This window comes from Rhinolophus sinicus, chromosome 12 (assembly GCF_057876585.1).
Source record: "Rhinolophus sinicus isolate RSI-liver-muscle chromosome 12, RSI-T2T, whole genome shotgun sequence".
Lineage (NCBI taxonomy): Eukaryota > Metazoa > Chordata > Mammalia > Chiroptera > Rhinolophidae > Rhinolophus > Rhinolophus sinicus.
Window position 1 is genome coordinate 30974487 of NC_142512.1, and position 15220 is coordinate 30989706.

The 15220-nt window shown below is 38.1% G+C and overlaps 1 non-coding gene across 1 annotated transcript; it reads left to right on the forward strand.

The window, feature by feature from the left end:
• The first annotated feature begins 13691 nt into the window (after nucleotides 1–13691).
• Nucleotides 13692–13798, forward strand: LOC148756511 (U6 spliceosomal RNA). The gene has a single exon (XR_016018094.1). It is a non-coding gene; the product is annotated as a U6 spliceosomal RNA (small nuclear RNA).
• Nucleotides 13799–15220: the final 1422 nt, after the last annotated feature.

A 15220-nucleotide genomic window follows, 5' to 3' on the forward strand; every position in this document is an offset into this window, starting at 1 on the left:
ATGTTGGGATCTTGGCACTGAGGTTCTTGTGTAGCACACTTTCTATGTAGGGTTTGGAAAACAAGATGACTAGGCAACGCCAACAGGTGCGTGAAACGGTGCTCGACGTCTCTAATCATCAGGGAAATGCAAATCTAAACCACAATGAGATATCACCTCACACCTGTCAGAATGGCTGTCATCAAAAACACAAGACGCAACAAGTGTTGGTGAGGATGTAGAGAAAAGGGAAGCCCTGGACACTGTTGGTGGGATTGTAAGTCGGTGTAGCCATTGTGGAAAACGGTGGAGGTTTCTCAAAATATTAAAAAATAGAACTATCTAATCCAGCAATTCCACTTCTGGGTATTTATTTGAAGAAAGCCGAAACATAAATTCAAAAAGATATATGCACCCCTATGTTCACTGAAGCATTATTTACAATAGCCAAGATATGGAAGCAACCTGGGTGTCCATCGAAAGATGAATGGATAAAAATTTGTTATATATATGTATAGTTATTCAGTCATAAAAAAATGAAATTTTGCCATTTGCAACACTATGGGTGGGCTTTGAGGGCATTTGTTAAGTGAAATAAGTTAGAGAAAGATAAATACTATAAGATCTCACATGTGGAATCTAAAAGAACAAAAACAAAAAAATGAACTCAGATACAGAGACTAATTGGTGGCTGCCATTGGGCATGGGTGGTCAAAATGGGCGAAATGGGTCAAAGGTACAGACTTCCAGTTATAAAATAAGTAGGTCCTGGGGATGTAATATACAGCATGGTGACTATAGTTAATAGTACTGTATTTCATATTTGAGCATTGCTAATGGAGTAGCTCTTGAAAGTTCTCATCACAAGAAAAAAAATTTTGGAACGATGTATGGTGATAGATGTTAACTGGAACATCTATTGTGATCACTTCACAATGTATACAAATATCAAATCATTATGTTGTACAGCTGAAGCTAATACAATGTTGTATGTTAATTATACCTAAAAAAAACACACACTAGTAAATAAACATTGATTCGGCCAAAGGGAAGTGCTGAACTCAGGGTGTGTTTTCCTCAGATTATAACCAGTTTATGATACCTTTTTCCTCAATAGTGGTGTTTTTCAAACTATAAATAGCAGTCTACTAGAAGGGTCATGATATCAATTTAAGGGGTCATGGCCTGCTTTTTGAAAGATGAAATACAAAAGAAGAGAAAAATAAATAGTGCACCATATCCAGGAAATTTTAAGTTTGCTTTACGAAACAATTTACATATAGCTATGTGTGTATTGGGTCACTACCGTGTTTCTCCGAAAATAAGATTTAGCCGGACAATCAGCTCTAATGCGTCTTTTGGAGCAAAAATTAATATAAGACCTGGTCTTATTTTACTATAATATAAGACCGGGTCTAATAATATAATATAATATAATATGATATGATATAATATGATATGTAACATACCGGGTCATATTACTTTTTGCTCCAAAAGACACATTAGAGCTGGTTGTCCACATAGGTCTTGTTTTCGGGGAAACATGGTATGTAAAATGTAAATGTATTTCTTACTGCTTAAAATCAGAGCTATAACTGTCAGATGTGGAAATTCTAAACTATACCATTTATTCCAGGAGTGAGAGAAAAGGGGAGATGAAAACAAAGGTGCTAGGCAAAAGGTTCATGCCAGGCCCTAAATCTTTGCCTCACTGCCCCTGGGCTGGTCCAGAAGCAGTTATAGTTGAGGGAAACAGCAAGTTCTCAGATGCCAGCTATGATTTCATAGGATTGTGCTATGGGCGTAAAGTAGTAACTCATCTAACTTCTCTCAACTCAGTATGGAATAACTTGCCAAAGACCACGCAACTAGAAGAGGGAGAATCTAGTGTACTTTCTGAGCAGTATTCTTCCCCTGGGATGTTTTGGTGACTACCCCTAAAGTGGCTTTTTCCTGGTCTGCGTGGGAGTAGCCGCGGGGCCCTTGCTTCTCACCTCCCCACTGCTGCCTTTATCTTCGGAAACGTGAACCTTCTGATTACCTTTCTGCCCCCATGACTCAGTGTTGTCCATCTTCAGGTTGTCTACTCATCACTAAGTTTTTTCTTAATCAAAAGTTTATTATTTTTTTGTTTGGATTAAAAATTTTTTTAAACAGCTTTATTGAGGTGTAATCAATATGCCAAAAACTGCACATATTTAATGTATTCAGTTTGATGAGTTTGGACATGTGCATATACTCGTGAAACCGTCAGCACGATCAAGGTAATAAACATGCACCACCCCCAGAAGTTTCCTCGTGCCCTGTTTTGTTTTTGTGGTAAGAACACTTAGCAGGAGACCTCCTGTCTGGACACATTTTTTCATGTGCACAGGATAGTGTTGTCACTATGTTGTACAGCAGATCTCTAGAACTTACTCATCTTGCATAACTGAAACTTTATACCCGTTGAACAGCAACTCCCCATTTCCCCTTCTTCATCTCTGGAAACCACCATTCTCTATTTCTATGAGTTGGATTATTCTAAATACCTTCTATAAGTGGAATCATGCAGTATTTGTTCCTCTGACTGGCTTATTTCCCTTAGCATAATGCCCTTTAGTTCATCCATGTTGAATGTGGCAGGATTTTTTCTCTTTTATGGCTGAATAATATTCCATTGTATGTATGTACTACATTTTTTTTTTTGGTATCCATTCCATACATCTGTGGATGGACATTTAAGCTGTCTCCACATCTTGCGTATTGTAAGTAATACTGCAATGCCCATGGCTAACATTAAGTTCTAAACTGCTTTAGCTCTCAAGACATTCAATTCGATAAAAAGACTCTGACCCTGACTTAATCAGTATCCCACTGGATCTTTTTTCCCTTCTTGTGAAACCCTGAAGCTCTCCACCTCCCTTCGCATCACTGATAGGAGTGGCGTTCCTTTTGCTGTCTTTGTCTTGGACACTGTGACGGTAACTTCTGTTTAGCTCCTTCCAAAGCTGGGTTGGTTGGATCATTCACTCCCTACTCCTTTAACTGGTCTGAGGGGACGTCGGGAAAACTTGTCACAGGCTAAAGAACTAGCCCACTCAAAATATGGGTACTATTTGGTTCTAATTTTCAACGTCTTTATTTATACCCAAAAGGAACTGTTCCAGACTTTCTCCTTCAACCCGTACCCTCCTCCTCCACGTCAAGTAGACAGCGCTTATTGTTCACAAAGAGGAGGAGGCCTGGTAGGAACAATCTTCCCTGCACAATGATGACCTCGCTGGTTTGTTTTTCAGTTCTCAGTTGGTGCTTGCAAGGCCTAATGTATCAATTTAGACCCAATTAGAAACCACACAGTAAATCAAACAGGAAAAGTTTAACATAAAGAATTACTAAATCTAACAGGGATTGGAGTCCTGAGGGGTTGGCTAGGAAGAAATCAAGAGAAATCTTCAAAAATATAGTGGGTAGGAGGAGCAGCCACTACCCCTGGGGCTGACGACAGCTCCCCTGTGATCAGAGCTTGTCGGGAAGTCATGGCCATACCTCACCGAAGGGCAGAGAAGTCAGTGTGATGATGCACTGGCAGGGCTTGCTGGAAACTGCCATCTTTCAAATGCTGTCCATTTAACTATGTGATATTTTAAAATAACGTTTACTATTGCCAAGTACCTGATTTTATCAGAAAAGTATTGGGAAGCTGTCAGCAGATATGAGCGTTGCAAAATCCTAATGAGTGCTTGAAAGCTCCAACTTTTTCACCAACCAACCAACACTGTCAGTTGTTCTTGCAGCGAGAGGCTCACTTTGTTCGTTGTCAAAAAAATGTCTGCAAATGCCCATGTCTGACTGACCACAGGTTTTCTGTCAGTAATGATTTCAAGGAACATTGGGGTTCTGTGAAAAACGCAGGCAGTTCTGCTCAGTGCAACCAACTGCACAAGTGGTCTTCCTTGAGACAAGCGTATGCTGCTATGCACATGTGCCTTTACTAGGTCACATCACGATTTAATAGTACTTGTCACTCTTTCATCGAGGATATTAAGTGCATCTGTTTTTTCTTCCCTACTGTGATTGCAAAGCCCAGCAGTACCACTGGCTAGATTCATGCTGGAGTGCAGCAGTTAATTGCTTTTGTATTGTCGTTGCAAACATCAACACAGTGAAAAGACAACATCTTAGTTGTTTTGACCTCACAGACCCCCTGAAAGTGTCTTGACGACCTGCAGGAGTCCACAGACTACACTTGGAGAACTGCTGACATAGTGGAAAGAAAACAGATATTGAAATCAGAGGTGGGTCCCTATCTGAGCTGGGAGATGTAGGGTGAGTGTGTTTTTGTAGAATGCACCTAACCCATCCTCAGACTTACAATGAAAAGTCAAAATAATGCTTGCCTAATGTCTCGCTTCAAATTTTTGGCAGAACTTGAATTCTCTTAATTTATTTCGTCTACTACAAATGACTTGAACCATATTTCATATTAGAGCTGTCATGTTTAGACTTTCTTTAATTATCTTTAGGTGGGAGGATATCAGTCACCTAATTCTCATCAGTGATGCTTTTATTCTAGAAGGCTTGGAGCTTTCTGCTAATGACTGCATCCATCCGTAATCTGCAAACTCTTATCCTAATGAGTAGTATAGCTTTTACCCCAGAGCTGTAGCCATGATCCCCACTTTCACAAAAGTTATATTAAGACAATAACTCAGGTTCTTTTTTTTTTATTTTCTCCAGTTAACAGGAGAGAAAAGTCATTCAGAAATGAACTAGTAAGGGATTATAGGAAAATAAATACAATGAAACCCCAGAAAAAACACATTTGGGATATAATGAGATTGGTGATTGGCTCTTGTCCTCTGCAGGACTCTTTCCCAGACATTTTGTTGATTTTGAAGTAATGCAACCCTACGTGTTAAGTGACTCGATTTGGGGATCCCATTTACAGGGTTTTGGCAGGGTTTTACTATATGAAACGCAGCTATAAGGTAATGTGTGATTAAAAAAAAAAAAAAGACCAAATCCACCGTGGGTTCTGGCTGCCCTCTGTGGGGCTCAAAGTCTTAGGACACAGGTCATGTGAGCCATTTGAACACACCAGAGTTGCATGACACAGCAGTTAGTTTAGGAGCAAGAATGGGCTCAGCACACCCTGAGCAGCCCTACCACCGTGCTGGTCCGGTCACCTTCATAGCCTAGGAGAAGCCATCACTGCCATCCTGGTAGAATAGAAATGGTAACAATAGTCATGTGCCCCCTGTTCCTTACATTTATTAATTCATTTACATAATAACCTTATGGGATAATGTACTGTCACTATTTCCCTTTTACAGAAGGGGGAACTGAGGTACAGAGGTGAAGTTCCTTGCCTGTGATGACACAGCTAGTGGATGAAGGCAGCCTGGGTCCAAATCCAGGTTGTCTGCTTCAGAGTCTGTATTTTTTTTATTATTATATTAGTTTTGAGTGTACAAAACAACATAATGATTAGACATTTACACCCCTCACAAAGTGATAACACCCCCAAGTCTACTATCCCTCTGATATCGTACATAGCTGTTACAATACCATTGATTATATTCCCTATGCTGTACTTCACATCCCGTGACTATATATATATATATACACACACACACATAGATACATATATATTTGACATTCAATATTCTTAACCAACATGCAGATTCTAGGGAAGACAAGAAAAAGCAAATGGTAGGACACTACATATTTATACAGTATATTTCCCATTTGCATCTAAAAAAGGCTCTTGAATGGGTTATGCACAAAAACGTTGTGGAAGGACATCTGTGAAACTTAACAGTGGCCACCTCGATGCAGAAGGACTGATGGGGGGATCTTTTCACCTTTTTACGTCATTCTTCTCTGTAAATGTTTTACCACGCGCATGGTATACTTTTATAATTTGTAGTATGTTTTAGAAGGGGTACGGCATCAGTAGGAACGTTACTTAGGAAGCTACCAGGAAGTAGGACCATTGGGCAACAGGAAGTGGAGAAGCTATAGGATCGTGGGGTGTGGGGTGAGAAGAGGAGGCAGAAGCAGCCAGTGATCCAGGACCTGATGGAATTCCAGCAAGAAATAAGAAATACACAGCGGATCTTGGCCATCATTGATGTTTCTCTCTTCCTGAGGCACCAGTTATTGAAGGGGACGGGGGAAAGAATAAGAGATCCACTAGTGTTCCCAAAGCGCATGTCTTTTGTGGAGATGAAAAGGGTAAAGAGCCTCAGGGAGTTGTAGCCTACAGCCAGCAGCTGCCTCAGTCGTGGGGCCTCCACAGACATCCAACCTGCCTGTCAACTGAGATTTCATCTGCCCCCATGGCTGACGGGGTGTGGCCACGCATGCAGGTAGGTTCCTGCCTTCTCCTCACCTGGTTAGTAACAGAGCGAGAGGAAACAAACACATTGCATCATGAGGAACTGGGCAAAAGGTATGGAGCTGAATTCCTTAAGAATGTATTCTTGTAAAGTCACTAAGTGAAAAAAGCCAAACACCACTGAGTATAAGAATATGCTGTGACTCATTGACAGATAAGTAGAACCAGCTGCTCTGTCTGTGCAACATGAATATGTTTTGGTGGATTTTTCAAAAACTTCTTTTTGATAATGACCAGTGTAATATTTTAAACGTTTCCCCCCCCCCTTCATTATCAATTCAAATGTACATTGTTTCATGCCTGGTCACATTAAGATTTTTAACAACTACATGTACAACGTCATCCTCCCTCCCATTTTAAAAAAACAAATGCCATCTTACAAAATCTTGGAATGCCAAACACTTATTCTGTTCATTTTACTACCGTGGCACCCTTCTTTGGGCCTCCTTTTGGGGGACAATGTTGAGAACCCTTGTCAAATAATCATAGTAATAACAGTAATCCACATAGAGCTAATCGACTATTTTGAATTCTCACCTTTTAAGCATAGATTTAATTTCTGGAGACAGCCAAGATTGGTGACTTTTAATCCATTAAAAAAATAGGCTTTATTTCTAGAGCAGTTTTCCCAGCAAAATAGAGCAGAAAGTACAGAGACTTCCCATGTATCCTTGACACCCCTCCCCCCATTCTCCACCGTTGTAGCAACAATCCGCACTAGAGTGGTGCCATGGTAGCAATAGATGAACCTACACTGACACGTCATCACCCAGAGTCCATAGTTTACCTTAGGGTTCACTCTTTCTCTCGCTATCTTCTAGCTCCTGGAGACCACTGATCTGTTTTCATGTATTTTGCCTTAGCCAGAATGTCACATGGTTGGAATCATACCATATGTAGCCTTTTCAGATTGGCTTCTTTCATTAATAATATGAACTTAAGTTTCCTCCATATCTTTTCATGGCTTGACAGCACATTTCCTTTTAGCACTGAATACTATTGCACTGTCTTAAGGTACCACAGTTTATTTATCCATTCACCTACTAAAGGGCATCTTGGTGGCCTCCAAGTTTTGGGAATTACGAGTAAAGCTGCCAGGTTTTTGTGTTTTCAACTCATTTGGGTGAAATACGAAGGAGCATGGTTGCTGAATCACATGGTACATTTAGTTTTGTAAAAAACCACGAAACTGTCTTCCCACGGACCATCCTGCATCCCCACCAGCAGTGAAGGAGAGTTCCTGTTGCCGCTCGTCCTCTCAGCACGGGCGTCGTCAGTGTTCCCGGTTTTGGCCACTCTAATTGGTATGTAGTGTATCTCATCTTTGCTTTAATTTGCATTTCCCTGATGACATCTGATGTGGAGCGTTTTTTCACATGCTTATTTGGCATCTATAGATCTTCTTTGGGGAGGTGTCTGTTCAGATCTGCCCATTCTCTTAAATGCAGGTGGTTTATGTTCTTATTTTGAATTTTAAGAGTTCTTTGCGTATTTTGAATAGCAGTCTTTTGTTAGATATGCCTTTTGCAAATATTTACTCCCATTCTCTAGCTTGTCTTCTTATTCCCTTGATCCTAATTCGTTTTTAAAATTAAGAGACAGTGGAAAAAAAAAAAAGAAAAAGAAAAAATGGACTAGAAGACAGGGTGGTGTTGGGTTATCCAAACGGTGGTCTAGGCCTAAGCTCAGGGCACCTGTAGAAAGGAGCATCAAAAACATGAGACAGAAAGTTTTGAAAGAATCTGAAGTGAAAAAAGACACAATACGTCTACTTTTGGCTCTAACAGAGTAATTGGTACAAGACTTGCCCTCCCACTGAACAACTACAGAATGGAACAAAGTATATAATGCATCTATTTTCAGGCATTGGGCAATAGGTGAGATAGGACTATGATTCTGAAGTGAAGACAAACACAGGAGGTAAGCCTCACAACCACCCTGGATTCCTGGTATGGTACAGGCACGTAGATCCCAAGTGGAAAGGTGCCTTGTTGAGTTGAAGGGGCAGAGATCGGATTAGGTAGGGCTACTGAAGCAGCTATACATGGGGGGCAGGTAACTGAAGGAGCGGAAGCTGTAGTGGGGAGGGAGGAGGAGTCCAGGAGTCTGTACGGGGATTCATCACGGGTCCCGGACTGAGGGCCAGACTGCGCAGGTGCAGCGTGAGGCTCTCTGAGGCCCAGCAGAGATGAGCTGTCATGGAGCTGGGAGCTGAATGGTGATAAATGAGGTGGTGCATTTCTGGCCTAGCCTGACTGGAGAGATTTCCGTGAGCACCTTGGACTTTCAGGTGAGGCTCTAGGAAAGACATGATTTAGGAGTCAGGAATATGTCTTAGCTTAAGGGGCAAGACCTAAGAATAGAGTAAAAACTAAAATATACCCACTATAATAAAGAATAAAACGAAGGCTGACAGGGCCAAAAATAATATGCCTGTAATTTAACTGCCTACCAGAACACAAATCAATACCCTTTAAAGAAAGACAATATAATCTAGACTTCTTAAAACATATCATCCACAATGTCAAGCATAAGTAAAGAAATTATTAATGTGAAAAAGCAGGGAGATTTGACCCTTAATCGAGAAAAACAAAAACAAAAAAATAATCAATAGAGCAGACCCAAATGTTGGAACTAACAGACCAGGATGTTAAAGTAGCTGTCATCAATATTTTAAGGACTTAAAAGAAAATATAGTCATATTGAGTGGGTGGATGGGAAATGTCAACAAAGCAATGGAAGCCATTAAAAAGAATCCAGTGGAAATCCTGAATGGAAAAGTAAAATATCTGAAATTACAATGTAACTGGAGGATATTCACAGCAAACTGGAGACTACAAAAGAAAGGATGAATAAGGTTGAAATCAGATCAATAGAAATGATCCTATCTAAAGTGAAAGAAAAAAGATTTTTCCCCCACCCCCTCAGTGATCTATGGGACAATATCAAACAAGCTAACATATATTTAATTGGAGAGAGAATGGGGCAAAAATATTAAAGAAACAAAGATCAAAAACTTGCCCAAATTTGGAGAAAAACAAGTTTTTCCAAGAAAAACCAAGCAAACCCCAAGTAGGATAACAAAACCAACAAAAGACACCTAGGAACATCACAGTTAAATGCTGAAAACCATAGTTAGAGAGATAATCTCAAAACCCACCAGAGGAATAAAGTACAGTAGTCCCCCCTTATCACTGGGAAATTCATTCCAAGACCCACCAGTAGATGCCTGAAACTTTAAATAGTGCCAAACTCTATACAATGTTTTTTCCTATACATACATACATACATACCTATGATAAAGTTTGGTTTATAAAGTAGGCACAGTGAGAGATTAACAATAGCTAATAATAAAATAGAACAATTATAACAATATACCCTAATAAAAGTTATGTGAATACGATCTCTCTCTCTCTCTCTCTCTCTCTCTCTCTCTCTCTCTCCTCTCTCTCTCTCTCTCTCCCCCCCGCCTCTCTCAAAATACCTGATAACTGAGGTGACTCATAGGCAGGTAGCATATACAGTGTGGATTTGGTGAACAAAAGTGTGATTCAGACCCCAGGCGGGATGGAGCATGATTTCTTCATGCTACTCAGAATGGTGCATCATTTAAAACCTATGAATTGTTTATTTCTGGAATTTTTCATTTAACATTTTCAGACCTCAGTTGACTGCAGGTAACTGAAACTTCAGAAAGCAAAGCTGTGGATAAAGGGGACTACTGTACATTACCTACAGGGGAACACCAACACAAATGACAATCAGAAATAAGGGAGGCCAGATGACAATAGAATGACATCTTTAAAGTGTTGAAAGGAAGTCGACCTAGAATTACATATCCTGTGAAATTACCCATTAAAAATGAAGATGAAATAAAGACATTTTCGGATAAACAACAGTTGAAAGAATTCATTGCCAGAAGGCCTGCACTACAGGATATGCTGAAGTAAACTTGTATCGATAGGAAGGAATGAAGAGTACTGGGAATGGTAATATATATGGAGAATATATCTATTTTTTTTTATACATAACTATGTTTTTTTTCAATTGTTCTTTTTCAATTTTTTTTTTCTTTTTAAAAATTTTGTTGGGTAACTGCATTTTTTCCAGGACCCATTAGCTCCAAGTCAAGTTGTTGTCCTTCAACCTATTTGTGGAGGGTGCAGCTCACTCAGCTCCAAGTCCAGTTGCTGTTTTCAATCTTTAGTTGCAGGGGGCGCAGCCCACCATCCCACGTGGGAATTGAACTGGCAACCTTGTTGTTAAGAGCTCCTGCTCTAACCAACTGAGCCATACAGTCACCCTTGTTCTTTTTCTTTTATTTTCTTTGAGAGGTAACTGTTCAAAGTAAATGCATTAATATACAATAATACTGTTAAAAGATAAATGGAGGCACATTACATTTTTGAATAGTTTATTTAAGCATACATTGATTCAAATCAGCCAGTGCCAAACTATAAGTGGTTAGGTGTGCTCTAATGGCCCAGGAGCTAGGGGAAAGTCTCTTATTATTTAATTGGCTATAGCTTAAGCAGTTGCCTTATTTGGGAAAGTCTAGCTTGCCGTTTATGATTGGTTGTTCTTAAGTTTTGCTTTCCTAACCCAAGGCATTTACAGGAATTGACTCTGGCTGAGATTTTTGCTTCCTTATGTTGGCTCCCAAAGCATTAGAGCACCCTCAGTCTACTGACTTCCCTATTTAATGACTCTCACAATAGCGTGGGGTTTATTATGTATATATATATATATATATATAAAATATATGACAACAATAGCAAAAGAGGTGGTAAATAAAATTTTATTTATTTTATGTAATAAGATTCTCATATTTTATATAAATTATTAATGTAATATTAACTCTAGACTGTAATAAATGAAGGATGCATATTATAATCCCTAGAACAACTACTAGAAATATAATAAAAGAAGTATAGATAAAAGGCCAATAAAAGGAAATAAAAATGAAATGTATAATGTATTTGATTAATCCAAAAGAAGACTGGAAAAGAGGGACATAGGAACAAAAGGCAATGAAACAACTAAAAAGCAAGTAGCAATTTGGTAGACTTCAAATCCCTAAGTAGATTAATACAAATGGACTAAACACTCTAATTGAAAGGCTGCGATTGTCAGACTGAATAAAAAAAGCAAGAGCCAACTATATTTAGTCTACAAGAGACACACTTTTTCATAAAGACACAAGAAGTTGAAAGTAACAGGATAGCAAGATATATCACACAAACAGTAAGATAAGTGTGACAGCATTGCTATCAGACTAAGTAGATTTCAAGAGAAAAATTATTATGGGAGCTAAAGGGATTTTTTTTATAAAGGGGTTGAATAATAAAAAATATATATATAAAATCCTTAATGTGTAGTATGTACCTGTATTCCTTTCCTAGGGCAGCCATAACAAAGTACCACAAACCAGGTGACATAAAACAAGAAGAATTTATTCTCTCAGAGTTCCAGAGGGTAGAAGTCTGAAGTCAAGTGTCAGTAGTACCCTGCTCCCTCTGGAACCTGTAGGAGGGACTCCTTTCTTGCCTCTTCCTAGCTTATGATGCTTTGCCAGCCACCTTTGGTGTTTCTTGGCTTACAGGGCCAGCACTTCAATCTCTGCCTCCATCATCACATGGTGTTATCACCTCATGTGTGTTTGTCTTCACATGGTGTTTTCCTAATTCACAGTGAATTAGGTACCACCTTAATGAGCCCATCTTAATTGATTACATCTGCAAAGGCTCTATTTCCAAGTAAGATCATATTCACAGATACCAGGGGTTAGGACATCAACATATATTTTGGGGGGGATACAATTCAACCCATATACTACCTAAGAACAAAGCTTCACAATACATGAAGGAAAAAAATGGACAAATACAAAGTGAGAAATAGACAATTAGTATATTGAAGTTATTAACATCTTCCGTCAGAAATTGGTAAAACAACTAGACAAAACAATTGGGAGGGATACAGAAGTTCTGAACCTTGATATAATTGACATTTATACATTCAACAATTTAACACACTTTTTTTTTCAAGTATACTTGGAATGCTCACTAAGATGGACCAAATGCTAAGTCATAAAATAAGTCTCAACATATTTCAAAAGAGAAACATCTTAGGTAATAGTGCTGACTAAAATGGAGTTGAATTAGAAATCAATAACAATAAGATACCCAGGAAAGCTCCAGATATTTGGAAATGAAGCCATATCCTTACAAGTAGCTAATGTATCAAAGAAGAAATTAGAAAATATTTCAAGTGAAATGGTAATGAAAACAAACAAATTAAAACTTGTAGAATATTAACTAAAGCAGTGTTTAAAGGGAAATTTATAGTTTTAAGCCCCTATATTAGAAAAGGAGGAAGTTTAACAATAATGATCTAATAATCCAACTTAATAATCTTGAAAAGATGAGCAAATTAAATCAAAAGTAAATGAAAGGAAATAATAGATAAGAGAAGAAATTAATGAAGAAAAAGAGCAGACAAATGACAGAGAAAATTAAAGCCAAAAGTTGGTTCTTTGAAAAAAATTAATAAAATTAATAATCTATTAGATGGATTAATCAAGAAAAAAAGAAAGAAAACACAAATTACTTACATCAGGAATGAAAAAGGCGTTACTATAGATTCTACTAACGTTAAAAGAACAACATGGTATATGATTTCACTTATATGTGGAATCTAAAAAACAATAAAATGAGCTAACAAAACAGAAACAGACTCATAGATAGAGCAAACAAACTTATGGTTGCCAGATGGGAGGGGTATGGGAGATAGGTGAAAAAGAGAGAGATTAAGAAGTACAAACTGCCAGTTATAAAATTAGTCACAGGGATGTAATAATGTACAGAAGGGACTATAGTTAACAATATTGTAATAAATATGTATGGTGACAGAAGGTTACTAGAGTTATCGTGGTTATCACTCCGTAAGGTATATAAATATCTAATCACTATGTTGTACACCTGAAACTAATATAATATTGTATGTAAATTGTAATTAAAACATTATTTAAAAAATGAACACAGGAAGAATAAAAAGACCTCTCATGTTGATGAATTTTCAGTTTTCACCAGGAAATTTATTGATAATGTCTTTTTTAGTTGTTATTTTTACAGATATAATAATATGATATGATAAAAGGTTATCCTGGGGGGAGCAGGGGAAACAGTAATATGGGAGAGTAAGGACCTCCGAAAATTTTGCCTCCGTAAAAGAAAACTAACAAAAATTGTCAGGATCAACTTTTTCAGACCTGTGGAAATTAGCGAAGACCTTACAACAATTCAGGGAATGCTTATTCAAGAAAAGTGGCTGTGTGCTCACTTCCGCAGCACAGATACTAAAATTGGAATGATACAGAGAAGATTAGCATGGCCCCTATGCAAGGATGACACACAAATTCGTGAAGCATTCCAAATTTTTCTGAGCAGCTCCCCCCAAAGCAATAAAGCATAAAAAAGAAAGGAAGGAAGGAAGGAAGGAAGGAAGGAAGGAAGGAAGGAAGAATGAGTGGCTGAATCTTGGTAGGAACAGCAAACTCGGGTGTTTTAACTTGTCCCCTTCCCATTATTCCACTTCCAGCTCCACGGTAGTCTTGAAAACCAATAGTCTGCAAACAACTCTGAGACCTTAGAAAATACTGGGAAACTTATTGGTTCTAGGCATTCAAGGAAATCTCTATTCAGTTGTTAGCTGATAGCTAGGCTAATGGAGCAGAGACTTTAGTAGCAACATATGACAATAAACACAGACTTCAGGGACTTAAGTCAGAAAAGTCACTAAACAAATAACAACAATGAACAGCCCAACAACAAACAGTGGGGAGGGGGGAATCTGGTGTCCACAGTGCCACATTGTATAATTTTAAATATCCAGTTTTGAACAAAAAATTATGAAATGTACAAAGAAAGAAGAAAGAATGGCCCATATGAGAAAAAAAAATAAACAGAATTTATCCTTGAGGAAGTACAGATGTTGGACTTACAGACAAAAACTTTAAATCAGCTATTTAAATATGTTCACAGAATCTTAGGAAACCATGTCTGAAGAAATAAAGGTAAGTATGAGAATGATGTCTCTCTAAATAGAGAATATCAGTAAGGAGATAACGTATTATTATTTTAAAAAAGAACCAAATGAAAATTCTGGAGTTTAAATGTATAATAACTGAAATAAAAAATTCAGTGGAGGGGCTCAGCAGCAGATTTGAACAGTCCGAAGAAAGAATTGGTGGACCTGGCTATGGATCTACTGAGATGATGCAGCCTATAAAACAGAAAGGGGAAAGAATAAAGAAAGGGGAAAAAGAAAAATGAACAGAGCCTCAGAGACCTGTGGGACACCAACAAACATACCAACAATGGGAGTTCCTAAAGAGGAGAGAGAGGGAAGGCAGAATATTTGAAGAACAAAGAAATACAACAGTAAGAAGGCAGGAACGGAGAGATAGAACAGAAAAGATGTAAGACATAAAAATATAAGCAGATGGCAGATGTAAATCCTACCTTATCAGTAATGTAATGTAAATGGATTAAATGTTCCAGTTAAAAGGCAGAGATTGGTAGAATGCATAGAACACATGATCCAACGATATCCTCTCTATAAGAGCCACACTTTAGACTCCAAGACACAAAAAGGTTGAAAGTAAAAGGATGGAAAAAAGAGATGTCAGGCAAATAGTAACCAATAACAAGATAGACCCCATTCAGGTAATAAAACAAGTTTCCACAAATTGTAAAAGATTGAAATAACACAAAGTATATGCTTTAATCACAATGGAATGAAGTTAGCGTAGTATGTCTTACGACATATCTACTGCATAGAATTTGAAAAACATAAAGTATG